Below are 16,931 nucleotides of genomic sequence, written 5' to 3' on the forward strand. Positions count from 1 at the left end.
TAACTGTAAGCTTATAGCAACTCTAGAATGGTAGGTGTCATAGTCCTACTTATAGACAAAAAAGAAAAAAAAGGCATCATCAAAAAAATCAAAGATTAAATCCACACTCAATAGCAAATAAGTTATAGTAAAGTGAGTATTAAAGTTATATATGTGTAAGTATATAATTCTATATCTCCAGAGCCAACAGAATAAACTTTTACTACCTACTTTTAAGTTTTCTATTATCATAGACAGTCTTTGTTTTTGTACCTGTCAGAGTTACTACAAAAATCAAAAAGGTAAAACTCTGAGGATAGGATGTCCATGTTTATATCACTTTATTTAAAAAAAATTTTACAAGTGGAAATTTTAATTTTTACACCTGGAGGGTATAAATAGTCCATAGGAAGAGGTCAAAGAGATCCCGTTGTGTTGTCGTTCAAGACTTAAGCGGTGCTTTTCAGGTTGAAGTAAAGCATCTATCACCAGCTGTGTGAGCTCAAGGGAAAAAATTATGTTGCAAGAGTTCATTATTTTTCTCCATTTCTAGCCACTGTCCCCATTCAGGTATAGCAGCACAGATGGTGTTGTGGTAAAGACACATAACACTGTCAGGAGCGGAAACATATGGCACGAATCTGGCATTCCACAGTCCCACAAGTTTCAAGGTTAAGACAGAAACTTGTTACTTTTCTGCCACCCATTTAGTTTCTTTTCTTTGCCTTACAATAAAATATAAAAAAAATATTTTATGAGAGATGCCTCTCACTCCCGCAATTAACTCATTTGCAGGACTCTACCTATTTTCTTTATTTCATTAACTTCAGCCTAAGAGTATTTTGAATTATTTCAGTGCCTCGCGTGTTACAAGTATGTTCTTAAAATTTATTCAATTAGAAATTGAATTATATTTAAATGAATGCCGAACGTTGGTAAAGGGGTCAGTGTATGAAGGTTTTGCAAAGTCAAAATTAGACCTTTCTTCTAATATATGTAGTTTTCATACATACATATATAATATATATGGTTTACTCGAAGCAAGAATGTGAATATACTTGCTTTTGTCTATAAATTACTGACAAGGTTTGTTGTAGGTTATATATATGAGATTTTTCTTTCCTGGGATTATAAATTACAAAGTATCATAGGATTATAATCTCAAAAATGACAGGATGAAAAAAAAATCTACTAAAAATGAAGAGGCAGTAAATACGCAATAAAGAAAAATATTTGGTCAGCAAAGTAAGTCTAAAATTATAGGTTCTCTGTCTAAGATTCTCCCTTTGACATTCAATAGCTTATTCATGTTCTCTCCCTTAACCTTAATCCAGATGCCCCTTATCACAGGGAACAAAACAATAAGCCATCTTCCAGTAGGGAAAAGAAAAAAAAGAAAAGCTACTTAGAAAAATTTAAGATATATATCTGGATATAGAAGGTATTTAACTCAACATGCTATGTTAAAGGATATTGACTAGTGTGCTTTCCCCTTAAAGGCTGAATAATTTTTCTCTATTGAATGTAAAACATAGAGCTAAACAGTAAGAATGAATCCGCTTTTAAAAACGAGCTAGTGGAGTAAAGGCATAGAATTAAGTTGTTTGTCTTCAGAAAGATGTTTTTAGAGTCCCAAAACATTCATCCACGAAGGCTAATATTTTAAAGAGCTGAGGGCTGCATTATGTTTAAGACAACATAAAATATCTTTTAAAATATCTCTGAACCAAGTTAGATTACTAGACATACATGTGGTTTCTCAAATACAGGTTGTCAAAGAAACTTGGCAAAATCTGCTGTATTTTTGTGAACAAAATGGGAGATTTAAATGAGATGACAGTGAGCGTGACCCGTATAACGACAAGTCAGGTTCCAGAGATTCCTTGAATGATAGAAATAAGAACAAATTTAACAGGCTGACATTTAAAAAACTTTTCTATTTACATTCCAAAGAAGCATATATGGAAGTACCCATGAAAACAGTTGAGTTCCTTTTAGAGGAACCCAAACTGGAATCAAGTGTCAGACGTATAATGACACCCAGAAATTCACTGGGGCGTAGTTCACATTAGTAGAGCTATTATATCCAGAAAATGGCTTTAAGAGGCATTGGGTCATTTAGGTTTTACTACTTTGTCACCTTTATCCTTTATCCTCCACTTATCTTGCACTCCGGAATTGAAACTGATCGAGGCAAGAGAGTCCACGCCCGCCTGTGTGTTCAGTGAGTCCGTGAGAGCAGACACCAGGCTTTGCAGTGGAGAAAGCCTGGCTATTTAATGATGGATGTCACCACGCAGGAAAGTTACTGCTCAGAAGCCGACACTTTTGATGGCTTACGTACAAGATGTTTGATAGAGGGAAAAACACGAGTAAGGGGTTTGGGGTTGTGGGGCTCACTGATTGGTCTTTGATTACGTAAGCGATTAATTTTCATCGTCCAGTCAGCTGCTTCCCTTCTGGTCTCGCCTCCCCCCCCTTTCGGGGAGATGATGGTTGATTTGTGGGCTGAAAAACATCTTAATAATGCGAGTCAATAGGTTATCTTGGGGTGCAGGGGTGGAAGCTGTATACATCTGTAGTTCTCATTGTATGCTATTATTAGTTCTGCTGGCCTGCTTATGCATTTTTCCCGCAGTCTAGCAGCCTTAGGCTAAGCAATTTCTATGATGGTTAACAGGGTGCTACTTGACCTCTTTCTTTGTGGCTATTAGTCTAAACCAGCTCACAGACCTATTTTGTATTAAATATATTTTCTGAGGGTATTAATTCTCCAGCTTCAGAATCCAATTATATTCAATTATGCCTCGTTCCTCAAAGACAATGTGCTCTCTTACTTAAGAGGTGAAAAATCATTCTTAGGTTGATTCCTAGACACCCCAAGACCAAGTTAATTGTTTTTTTTTTAATGCTTTCCCATTGCACTCTGTACAGAACAAAATGTCCACGCTGGTCACAGTGTTTATTACAACCCTTGCCTGCCAGGCTTGGCTTTCTCCATTTCTCCCTTAGATGTTAAGCTCTGTGGAGACAGGGCCATGTGTATCTTATGATTCCTGGTGAAACTTCTGTACCTAGGAGAGTGCCCGCAACACAAATATATATTGTATACAAGTATTTAAACAACAAAAGAGGTTTTTCAGTTCATTGTGCCTGTGCAGACAGCTGCAGAAGAAAGTGCTTGATTCTGGAAGATTGTATTTGTAATGATAAGAACCTAGCTAAAAATATCTACCCAGAGGAGACTCTATCAATAGGAAGAGTGAAAAAATTCTATATTTAATAAGAAAAGTGCTGGAAAGAACACAATATTTTTTTTCTTCTTAGATGAATGTACCATGGAAGAACAATTATATAGGTTGCATTGCAGCACCAAAAGACATAACTAATCTTTTTCAGATGTAACTCTTTCAATTAAATTTATTGGGGTGACCTTGATTAATAAAATTATATGATTCAGGTGTGCAATACTATAATATATCACCTTTATATTGCATTGCATGTTCTCCGCTCAAAGTCAAATCTCCTCTATCATCCTACATTTGACCCCCTCTGGTCTTTCCTGCCTCTTTTCTCCCACCCTTCTTTCTTTTGGGTAGTCGCCATACTGTTGTCTGTGTCTATGAGTTTTTGTTTGTTTATCTTATTTGTTTATTGGCTCTTTCAGTTTTATATACTACCTATGAGTGAAATAATATGGTTCTTGACTTTTTTTCATCTGACTTATTTTGCTAAGCATGATATTCTCAAGGTGCGTCTATGTTGTCAAATGTGATGAACTCTTAATCTTTGGACGAATCGTTTGGCTAGAGGTCATGTTTGAGGCTGACAGTTATCTTCTCTTAATGTTGTGAAGGCTTTTCTTTCATTTATTTCTGTTGATAAGCAAGTTGTCCTTTAGTTTAATTTTTTTCCCTTTCCAGTTAAGGCCATCTTTTTCTGGTTTTTAAGATTTTTAATTTACCATTGAGGTGTGCAGTTTCTCTATCATGTGTAGGTGGACATTTTTATTTATTTATTTCTGTTCAGTACTTGGAGTGTCTTCTGAATCAGAATATTCATGCCATTGTAAAAAAAACCAAGCGAAAGCACTGGAGCAGAAAAGGAGAGACTTTATACACTTATCAGTTTGTAAAAAAGGAAGAGGCCGTCTCATGTAGAAACTGTGTGCTCTGTGGAGACAATGTAGAGGGTGTTTTTTATAGAAAAACTTCCTACCCATAGTTCCTGTACCAGTCTGTTTCATGTAAGTGAGGTTTCCGAATTGTACAGTTTGGATTGATCGGTCTAAATGCAAATAAGAATACATTTTGTGAAGTTCTGATTGGCCAGGACACGTCAGCAGGTCACAGTCTATTGACTGGGCAAAAGGATGCCAATGAGGGAACGAGAAACTTCCCTGCAGTGATGGACTCAGACAGCATAAGCAGGTGAGCCAGGCTGTGGGAAACCCAGAGGTCGGCCTGTGGTTCTTCCTGGTAAACAGAGTAGTAAGAGGCTCCTGTCAGTGAATGGGCACTTGACACTGATTGGGAATGCAGTCCCAGTTAATCATAGGGAGGCTGAGTCCATCTCAATTGATAAATTCCTTCGTAAGGTCCACATGAGATGATTTTGTTTTGGAGGTCTACACCATTTCTTGATTCTGGAAAATATCAACATTTACTTTTTTCAGATGTGGTTTCCAGTCCATTCTCTCTGTTTTATTCTTCTCAGATACTCATCAGATATGGGCCAGAGCCTCCATTGTATATGCTATATTGCTTTGATTTTTTTAAAATAATATTTATCTCCTTGTGTTTTGAGGCTGTGTTCTAAGTAAATTCTTCAACATTGTTTTCATATTCAGTAAGTCTCTTTTCAACTGTGTTCATTGTGTGTAGAGTTTAGTCTTTTTATTGAGTTTTTTAAAATTTTATTTTAGTGATATACACTTCTTCATTAAGATTTATTATGGGTTTCTTTCCTAGCTACCTGCTTTTCTATTATCTCTGTTTATATCTTTTTTAAAAAGTTTAATGTAATTGTGTCTTTGAGGAGTATAAACTATTGTTAATGTATTTTATAGTCTTATTCATATAAATACTTCATTTTTGGTAAATTCAGGGTCCAATTGGTGATGTTGAAAACTATTTTTCTTGGAATTATGTTTCTTCATCTGGTTTTGTAACTTTGGCTGCCAGGCTTGTTTTGAGTGGGAGGCTCTTTGTTTTTTGTTTTTTGTTTTTCTCTCTCTTTTTCTTTGTATGTTTTTCCTTTCATATTAAACAGTTTGGTGGTTGCTGCCATTTGACTTCCAGTGCTTATTCGGGACCCAGGCCTTTTGCGGTAACAGCTGGGTGCTGTTACATAAATGGCAATGGCCAACAAGCGGATAGGTAACTTGATTCATCTCTCATTTATGAAGATGTGTCCTCTTGCTTTTATAATATCACCACTCCATGCAAGTGGCATCCCTAGTAACAGATTATTTTTTAATGTCCTTTAATGAGCAGCAGGATCCCTGGCAATCAATCTCTGCTTTAAGCTCTAGGTATAGCTGTATAAATCCATTTTATGGGAGCACTTATAATCTCCATAGCCCCCCCAAAATTGACCTCTTGTCACTGTCTGATTTTGAACTTTAATCCTAGAAGCCCAGAGGGTGTAGTCCTGCTCATCCCTTTATATTTATGGCCTATGAAGATGCCTTTCCAGTTTGTAAGGCCTGCTGTATCTTTATAGGTTTTTTTTTTTTTTCTATTTTATATATAATTGTTATGAGATTGGGGCAGGTGTTGCATCATAGTGTGATTTTACTCTCTTCTCAACAAGAATTCTTCTAATTCATCTATTCAAAATCTGTGCTAGCTTTTGTTTATGATTATGGAACACTCCTGTGTTTATTTCAGGACACTGATGAAGATAACAGAGCTGGACTTAAAACAGTAACACAATGTTGTCCATGGAAAGTCAAAGACACATGCTATCCAGTAGGTAGTATAGAAACAGCCATGGAGGAAACAGTCCTTTGTGGTACACCCAGGGGCCTCAGGGAACTGAACTCTAAAGGATTTGGGTTTGAAAGTCATCTGTATGGTCACATTCTAAGTGCTACTTTGGTTTCAGCAAAATAATATGATCTGTAATAAGAAATCCGTGTCCTTGATTTGAATAACATTGATATTTTTGTTATGTTTGCATTCACTTTGTAAATGTTTTGATTACCTAAGTGCACATGTGTCCTACACATACAGACTTTAACCTTGTTTTGAATATAATCTTAATTAACTAATTTAATAAATACTAGATCTGTTTCCTTTTAAAGGGAAAACCTGCCATTTTGAGTAACATTAGATTGTATGATCCAATCTAATAATTATGTGAGGTAGTATAAATGTTGATTTTTGTTTCCCATGTTCAAATAAGGAGGTTAGAAAAGAGGGTTAAGTGATTGACACAAGATCAAATAACTAGAAAGCCAAAATATAAATTGGTTTGCAGAACTCTTACACTTAATGGCTAAGAAAGATGCACAGTTAGAGCGGAGAGACAGGGAAAAGAAAGCTCTATTTATTAGACAATGGCTTTCATCATAGCTTCCTCATTAACCCAGCCCACATCCTTCCTCCAGAGGTGTAGTACACACTGGGCTTAAGAAGAAAGTGAACCTGTGCTCTCTGCTGAACAAGATGGAAAAACAGCGAGAATGGTAAATAAAATGATGTAAAAAAAATTATAAGACATAGAATATTACTGGACACAGAATATCAAAATACATACAATAGGCATTCTTAAATTTTTCTATATTGTGTGCGTCTCCACTTTTTTTCTGGGATTAAACATTTTTAAGTACAAAGAAGTTCCAACATTTCCAACAACAAGCCTACCAGTAAGCCTGCCAGTGGGAAAACACTGTGTGACTTCCTGTGTGTATTTAAAAATGATTTAAACAAAGAAGAAAATGGCATTCAGGCTTTCTGAAATTAAATAATTATAAAACTCAACTTTATAACATTTTATGGTAATGCCAGTGTTGCTTGAGTAGAAAATTAAAATTTCATTAAATAGGAAGCTGGTATAATACAATTATAAACTCCCTTTTGCACATTACGTTTTGATTGCTGCAATCACTTTTAAATGTAACTTTTATTTTTGTAGTTAAAAACTATTCTTATCATATTTTAAACAAATTAGTTTTCATATGTAAGATTATTTCACAGGAAAAAACATGTTGTTCTTGCCTTCCCCACTTTTAACTAGTTTTTAACATTTTTTTCAAGTTTGATAAGAACTCTTCAGTGATAACTCAGATAAACCTTCAGACAGAAATTAAAATGTTTAATATTTCAATCTGTAATATATGGTGTCATATCATGTGAAAGAGGGAGAGAAACAGTTGGTGCAAATATATTGCTTCTTAAATATACAGTTGACCCTTAAACAACCTGGGAGTTAGGGTCAAAAATTTTCATATAACTTTTGAATCTCCTAAAACTTAATTATTAATAGTCTATTCCTAACCAGAAGCCTTGCTGATAACAAACAGTTGATTAACACATATTTTTATGTTATATATATTATATACTATAGTCTTACAATAAAATAAGCTTGAGAAAAGAAAATTATAAGGGAGGTAAAATACACTTACAGAATTTATTGAAAAAATTCTTATATAAGTGGACTCGTGCAGTTCCAACTCATGTTGTTCAGAGATCAACTATTACTGTATTTCAACTCTTTAGTAATAACCTTACTTTAAAATTTTTAAAGACTGTCTTGTGTATTAAGGAAAGTCATAATGCAGATCCAGAATTGTGGTCAGGCAGCCTTTGCCTCAGATGTTAGGTCATTGTTGTTATGAAAAGTGACCTAGATTAAAATTCAGATAAAAAATATAGTTGAACAAACAAAAATATAGTTGAATGTTTAAATTTTAGCAAAGACACCTGCCAAAAAATAAAAAAAAATATGTAGAATGACGGAATCTTAAGCATATTCAACAATATCTTGTATTCTACTGGTTAGTTAATAATTAGTTATAAAATGCTGATAGTAATAAGTAGATATCTACTACATGTACAGCACTCAAAATTTTTCAGTGTTTTAGGCAGGAAATTATATAAATGGTATAAAATATATTCAGCAATTACCAGTAAATTTAAAATAAAAATAATGTTTCACTCCCATCATCTTAATTCAGTGGGAATGTACTGAATATTATATTGTTTGGACATCTAAACTTTATCTGCCAGACTGCCTTCTGATTTCAAAATTAGGCAAGTCTTTGTATTCTCCTTCTCTTTTGTGGGGAAGTAGGAGGAGAGGCCATATGGGCAACAGAGCTAAGAAATACTCAGGATATTAAAAAATATATATGATTGCAAGGTGAGGAACCAACAACGTCAAGGTTAAACTTATACTGACTATATGTTCGGTTCAGTTACTGATATCATTCATTTTTGAATTTACTGGTGATGTTCACTAATATAAACAAAAACCCCCTAACAAATGTAAGGAAATTATAAAGGATCAATTATATTGGGCATATAAATTTAATATGGCAGAAAATATTCATTAAAAATGGGAAAGTAGTTTTTCTTTAACATGTAATACTATAGAAAGGTCCCTACTCTCTGTGTTGAAGAGGAAGATTACCAGCTATAAGAGGGGAGTTACAGAGAAACTAGCACCCATTACTCTCATCTTGATTTAATCAGGATTGAAAGAGCATTATGAAAGGACTCACTTTTTCTTTATGTCATTCTACTTAGCCTAATGATGCTCCTGTGTGTCACGAAGTTATCTTGGGGGCTGTGCTCAGTAGGGCTTGTAAAACGCTGAGGTCAGCAATACATGGCACATCTCATATATTCAATGAACATGAGGTATTTTATAAATATCCCACACTTTTCTAACACAGCTGTCAATAAAGCTACTTTGCTCCTCCTATGAAACAGGATCAAATAGGACCCATGCCCCGAGAATTTGTAGTTCATTGAGACTGTCATCTTTTTAAAGTAATTCCTGTCCAGTACCATGTATGTTAATATTTATAAGATTTCTGACAAGGAAAGGCACTGGAAATTTCTGGAGAGTATTAAAGGAAATTGAAAAGAGAATAGGAAAGAGGGACTATATTGAGTTTGACTCACAGAGGAGGCAGAAGCTACTGCATGAATGACCACCTTCAATGGAGTCAGAGCTAAGCTTGCCTGGGGTAGTCAGACGGTGCAGCAGAGAGCAACGATGTGTAACACCTTCTGAAAACCGAGAGAGGAGAAGGGAAATTTGACTTCTCGCAACCTGCTCAGTTATTCAAGAAGTGGACGTTCTTAATGCTTAAAAGAGAACAATGATTAAAAGCTTGCTGTGTAATATAATAGATCCTGTTTAGAAATTAGGTTTAATCACAATAATTTAATATTCATTTAGTATATGATGATTAAAAATATGCAGTGAGTCTTGTCAAAATATAGACAAAAAATAAAATGCCACATGTTTTATAGGAACAAAGTTATTATGCCATCTATATTTTATTAAATTTGCTGCTTTAAAAGTCAAAAGTCTGGAAGCATCAGGATTTTCTCAGATATTCTGGTGTGAATCGCATGCCCAGTTTAATTAGATTAATGGCTTAATTAAATTAATTAGGGAGAAAATTGAGCCCTATATTTGTGAATTTATAACAAATACCCTTGTGCATAACTAAAAAGACAAGTACGTGGCCTGGACCAGGTGAACTGCCCCCAGACATAGAAGAGATGCCTTCAGAACACGCTGGCTGTGGTTGACTTTTGCAGAAGAACCTGAGTATTGAGGTTTGCTGTAATTAACGATAAAGAAGTGAGAATGATTGAAAATCTGCAAGTCTACAAAACACATCCTATTTATCAACTCCTTGTTATAACGGCACCTCTCATTTAACAAATAAATACTTCCTTCTCCAAAGCCTAAAATTGTCATAAGCTTGTTTTCAGAAAAATCAACAGTCTGTGACATTGCTTTAACATAAAAGAACAAGGCTGTCCAGTCTCCAGACAGCTAATGTATATGAGGGATAGCGCAAGGTCTACAGAGTCTGGATTCACTGAGAGAGTGGGTCAAATCCTTTGATGACAAAAATCTGTTTTGGAAGCCTTTGAGGAACTACTAACAGCTTTAAAAAGAAGGTGACATGTGTTTGGAATCGTTCTTCTTCTGTTTTGAAATGGCATACAGTTGATGATTGAGCAATGCAGCGATTAGGGGCACAGATCCCTGACACAGTCAAAAATCTGTGCATAACTTTTGAATCCCCAAAAACGTAAATACTAATTGCTTACTGTTTACCAGACACCTTACTGATAACATAAATAGCTGATTAACACATATGTGGTATGTTGTATATAGCATAAAACCATATTCTTATAATAAACTAAGCTAGGGAAAAGAAAATCATAAGGAACAGGAAATACATTTACAGTATTTATTTTAAAAAAATCCTCACACAAAGGGACCTGCATATTTCAAACCCGTGTTATGCAGGGGACTGTTGTACTTGCAATAAATTGTTACTTGGTTCACGCGACCTGGTAAAATATAACAAACATTTTTGTATACAAATCAGTAGCATTAAGAAAATTCACATTGCTTTGAAACAATTAGCACTGTGCATCTCCAGAACTCTAGTCACTTCCTGAAAGTAACTGCTCCCATTAAACAGCAGCTTCGTCTTCCTGCTTCCACCTGATCCCTGCCCTGGCGCCCAGCATTCTACCTTTGTTTTCCTTGAGTTTGAACTACTTTAGGTACCTTGTAAAAGTAGAACTATATCATACTCGTCTTCGTGACTGGCTCATTTCCTTAGCCTAATATCTTTCTTCATGGTTAATCCATGTTGTAGCATGTGTTAGAATCTCCTTCCTTTTTTAAGGTGCAAATATTCCATTGTACATGTAGATCACAGTTTGTTTATCCATCCATCTGTTGATGGGTACTTGGTTGCTCCCATCTTTCATCTGTTCTGAATAATGTTGCTGTAATCATGCACGTACAAATATCTGTTTGAGCGCCTGCTTTCATTTCTTGTTTGTTTGTTTGTTTGTTTACTCAGGAGTAGAATTGCTGGAGCATATGGTAATTCTATATTAAATTTTTTTTTGAGAAACTACCAAACTATCGTGGCTTATTTTTATCCAAAGGAACCCATACCATTTTTTGTGCGTGTGTTTCTGTAGCTCCCTCTCTTCACATCACCAGCAACACAGACACACACACACACACACACACACTCACACTTACACGCTTTTTCTCTCTTCTTTATTCTGATTGGTATTAGCAGGGGAGAGTAATTATGAAGCCCATTAATCTTCATTTTTCACAGCAAGATTCATTTTATAGCGCTGGAAAGGGCAGAAATGGAACCACACAACACTTCGTCAGCAGCTAGGATTTCTAAATGTGATGCTGAGTGAAAATTAAACACAAGAGACCAGACAGCCGCTCTAATAACTCAGTAATTTCTAAATAAATAGACGGAGATTGATGGAAATGAAAACAGTTTTCTCTAACAAGGGTAGAGATGAGCAGGGTAGTGATATTTGTCTCAAATATGCTTCGCATAAGGGATTAGAATTCCAGAAAGCCTCTCATTTGCCCACCAGAGAACTTGTGTCTCCTATCAGTCAAATTGTGGTTAATTATCATAGTTGAAGGAGCAGCTCATTAATTCATTAACTAAAAATAACTGGATATTTATATAGGAAGATAACACGTAATAACGGATAACTTCAATGGCTCTGCCCATATAAATTGTCTTTCACTTTCATGACAGTTTCAGGAGGGAATTGCATACTAAAAGTTTGAAATGGCTATTCATTTACACTCCCAGAATTGAAGAAATTTTGAATTTTGAAATGATATAAATTTAAAACTACAACTCCAGGGAAAATTATTCTCTTTCTGTTTAATCCATTTTGTTTGGTTGTTATGTGTTGACAAAGAAGGGCACGACCAAGGGGATAAGAAATTGGTGAGGCAAGAAATACAGTATTAAGATGACAAACTTGGCTAAGGACCTTAAAAAAGGAACGGGGGGAGGGGGAAATCACCAAGAAAGCGAGATTTTCTCTTTCCTCAATTCCAAAATATGCCGCAATTTCAGGTAAAAAAAATTTACATATATATTTAGCATACTATTTAACAAGCTTCTGCTGCAAAGCGAGAGAAATAGAATATATATTTAATTATAGACAGCTGTGAGGGCAACATCTTCAAGCTTGCCGGGAAAGGGGAGTACTAATTGTGAAAACAAACAAAAGAAACGGGGTAATTCGAAAAAGTAGAATTTATGGCAACATATTTTAGATGTGATCACTGTAATCTGGACACGTTAAACTTTCAGAAAGAGGGAAACAAGGACAGTTGAGCAATAGTATTACTACCTTACTACTACGGAGACTTGGGCCTAAAATATTCCTTTTGAGATCCAGCTCACTAGTCAAAGTAAAATTTTGTTAATAGTGTTTATGTTTCTGCTTTAAGTTAATAATATTAGTTACAAAAGTAATAATTATGCATCTATAAACATGTATAGTTTTCATTAAAACATCCCTTAAACACCCCCCAAAACTCTTTATGATTTGTTTGGTGGTGATAATGGTAGAATAAAGCTCTGGTATAATTTTGGCCTTGTCTTTCTGCAGGAGAACTAGCAGGAAATGGGAGTTCAGCAGCTTTGCATCAGGGAAATGCTTAAAAACAGGGTGTATTAATTTTTTCCTTAACATTGTTTACAAAACACATAGAATAAAAAAGGGAAGGATACCAACCTTATTATCCTCAAAGTTATATTCCTGAAAATGACTGACATTATTTCAGTAGAGTAAAAATTCATATCTAGTGAAAGGATTTGTATTTAGTTATATATATGTATGTGTGTGTGTGTGTGTGTGTGTGTGTGTATATATATATATATTTTTTCATATAGGTATTATCCACCTTTAAATTCTAGGTGCTGTCTTTGGCTTTTTAAAAAATCACATCATGTTCTGGAAGTACTTTTATAATTCACATCTTGCATGAAACCAGATAAATATTGACAACTGAGAGATTTCTATTAGTAACAATACATTTTGCAATTTAAAATTATGTGATAACGGATATATCTCGCATTATTTTGGAGTTTGCCCATAAAATGGGTTTCACATAAATCTTATATTACACTATCTTAAATTAATGTAATTCAAATTAATGTACACATACATTTTTAAAGGCACATTTGGAGATGTTACTGCCAAGTGTTTCATTCAGAATACTTGACCTAATTCAGCTCCTGGAACTGATATGGTTATGTCCTTATCTATTTGTTGGCCCTATTGTATTTCACAAAAAAGTTAAAGCTGAAAGAATTAACTACTTTTTCAAGATAATAAAATGCTGACCTTAGTATTATACTTGGATATCAAATTTAATAAGAATTGTTACTTCTCTTCAGTCTTAAATTTTTAATGTAAGTGGTAGATTAATGACAAATTTTATTTTATTAACGAAATACTTATACATGGTTCTTATTTTACGTGGTGTTACCATAGTCATTTTTCTTTTAAGAATGTGACTTTTACAGAACTTACTAAGATCATGTTTTTATACCACAAAACCAGACACTATAGGCCTATTTAGCACAATAATCAAGATTACTTGAAAATTGCTAAAAGCATATGTGAAAGAAACATCTGTTTAATAATTTTTTCACTTTTATTGAAGAACTGTCCTATCTTACTAAAAGCTTCAGGACTTGGTACCATTGTCAGAGACAATGTCATCCCAGTGTAGAGAAATGATGGATAGGTATCATAATATGTGGTAAGATAAACGACCAAATACACACGACAGAAAAAACAATATATATCTTGTATAAGGTTACTTTTGCCACACTTTCAAGAGCATAAGTTTGGTTTTGTTGTTCTCTATCCAAAAATAAGAAAATTATACATAACTGATGGGCTAATTAAATTAGGTTTTACTCTAAGGGTGCTTTTTTGTAGATACAATGTCTTAGAGGTCCTTTCCTATAAATAAGCACTTTCAAAATACAAGGCCCTACACCAGTATTTTGCACGATATCATCACTAAGAATGATCGTGGTTCCACAAATTTGTATAATGAGCTCTTTAGAACAGAGGACTGCAGTCCTCATTTAGTTCCTTGGAGGAACCCAAACAGTGATTCGAATATGAAATCTAATTCTGATATAGCCTAAAACATTATTTGGATTCATTGGCATGAAGGCAAATAATCATAAATGCCTCTTAATTACATTACAGAGGAAACAAACACCCTCACCATAATTCCTGACAGAGGACTGAGGATTGAAATGCTACTGGATGATAGATAGGTCAGCGCAGGCTTCCAGTATTAATGAAGAACAAATGTTCTAGGTGGCGTGTAAGCCTGATACGCTCTCTGTGGGATGACCTTCATTCTTCTTCAGTTAGCTAATGAGGATTTCTTTGTAATCTTTCTTGCCAAAGGACCTCAGGGCCTTGTGTCATTATTGAGTGAACACAATGTCACCTCGGCTGGCAGAAACGTTTCATCTCTTGTCAGGAACAGAGGTTTCCTTCTGTCATCTGCAGAAGGCACCAGGGAGGGACTTGCAGTTGAGACCAGACATTTCAATCAGTAAACTGAACCCAGTGGAGATGTTTAACCTGCTGGAGTTGTTCGGATAAGAATATTTAAACTCTCTCTGTATCTCTCTTGGAATTTAGGGTGTTTATTATGGATGAAGAAAAAGTCACGTTAATCTATATATTTCTTATCTAGTAGTCAATGTTATTTGGGTAGAACATCTATTTTTCATGGTATTATGCACAGATAAACATGTGGGTACTTCTGATCTCCAAATTAAATTGATGCAGCCTTTCTAATTGAAATTCCCATGTTGACTCAACTCATGGATACAGAAGGAGGCGAGAGAGAAGGGATAGAAGACTATGAAACAGCTTACCAAATAAGAAACATGACATTTTCCTTTGAATGTGCAATTTATTTTGACAATAACAACAGCAAAAAGCATCAGGGAATGCCACTCAATTGCTGTTATGAAAATAAGGACACCAGGAGGTGCTGTATAAAGTAACGCTCATACCTTAAATGAGCAAGTGAGAAAGGCAGGTTTTCAGGGAGCTGAAATATTAGCTCTGACTCTTTGCATTGAAATGCACTGGGCTATGAATGTAACCCTCTGCGGGTGAAGTCCCATCATTTAACTAGCAAACTCCTCTCCAGCCTTCTGAATGCTGTTCAGGGACTTTTCCATATAAATTAGCAACAAACAGAAAGTGTAAAGCTTTTTTTCTTTTCTTTTCTTCATGATTTAATGACAGTGGTGGTTAACTGCTGAAGTGACACATGTTTGTAAGTTGGAACTATTTATTTATTTATTTATTATTTAAAAGACTAAATTATAGTTTTCAGCCAAGGAATTCCATGATACAGCTCATAAAATCTTGGCTTTAGGCTTCTAGGGTAGCAGATCTGGCTATAATAATGTCTAGCCTATACACCTGGTCAACAGAAAACCTTCCTTAGTCTCAGCTCCCTCTTTCATGAAAATGAAGACAGAAAATATACTCCAGGTCCTAGGTATTAATTAAATGATGTACAATATGAGACACTGCTTTTAAAACTTAATTTGGGATCTGCCATCATTTATCAACATGAATTTTGTCAATGAGCTCCATGCTTCCATCAAATGGATTGAGTGGGTATTTCTGGCCAAACCATGGAGAATTTAGGACTTGTGTATAATATTGCGCTAAGTGGCTAATTAACTGGGTGTGTTAGTCGTGTTTCTAGCTTCTGTAAACCTGGTGTGTTAATATTTGCCCTAAATGAATACATTGGACATGCCTTGTTCTGGGCAACCCGATCCTATGCTTGAGGCATCTTGCCCCTCTCGTCTACCCATGCCCCAGAACCCCTGCTTCTAGGGGTAAAGTTGTCAAATAGAAGCCAACCAATCCAGAGTCTACACCCCCAACCATCTACTTGATTGGGTTCTCACAACTGGGCCATTATACTTTTGCTTTAATCCCGGTAGGGTACAGCACCAAACAACCAGAGCTAGCTAAAACTACTCAAACCAGACCACTCTAATCCTGCTAACCCTGCCTCCCTCATACCTCCCCACAGAAACTGCAGGAACAGTTCTTGCCCACAGTTCCTGCCTCTCCCTCTGCCTCATGACCAACCCTGGTGCTTCATTCCACACCCCAATGGTAGGGCGTTGCCCACTCTTCTGGGGACCTGTGAGTAATAAGTTCTCTTTTCAATTGTAATTGTCTCCTTATCCGTTGGCCTAACTATACCTCAAATATTATATTAATACACTATATTTTAAATCACTCAGTTATTTTTATATCTAGGTGTGGTTAAAATTATGTTAATGTATTAAAGACATAACAAATAATTAATTAGATAACCTATCTTTACAATGGCTAGGTAGTCTAAGAAAGAACTCAAAGGAGTATTCTAATAACTGTGTTTTAAGTTATTTTTTATTTAGGTTTTAATTGGCTGTATGCATATTATTTGAACCACTCTAACAGTATTCACAGGTATAGGTAAAAGGAAGTTACTATTTTACTTTTCTTTACACTTATCTAAAATTCATTCAACACACATTTGTTATGTACCTACTATGGTGGCAGGCATTCTTTTAGACATTGTAGATACGGTAATGATCAAAACGGACAAACACCTCTCTTCTCATAGGACTTAATATAGTAATGTGGAGATAATAAAAATAAAAATAATGTACTATATTTTCACATGAGGTAGAAATAAGTGATAGGAAAAAAAACTAACACAGGGAAGAGTGATACAATACGTTGATGTTTGTGTGTCTGCGTGGGGGGTGGGGAGAATTATACAGAGTGACCAGGCACTCTGAGGGTGTGTGAGTGTGAATCTGAAGAAGGAGAGCT

The sequence above is a fragment of the Furipterus horrens genome, unplaced genomic scaffold (genome assembly GCF_987537825.1).
Source record: "Furipterus horrens unplaced genomic scaffold, mFurHor1.1.pri manual_scaffold_10, whole genome shotgun sequence".
NCBI classification, from domain to species: Eukaryota; Metazoa; Chordata; class Mammalia; order Chiroptera; family Furipteridae; genus Furipterus; species Furipterus horrens.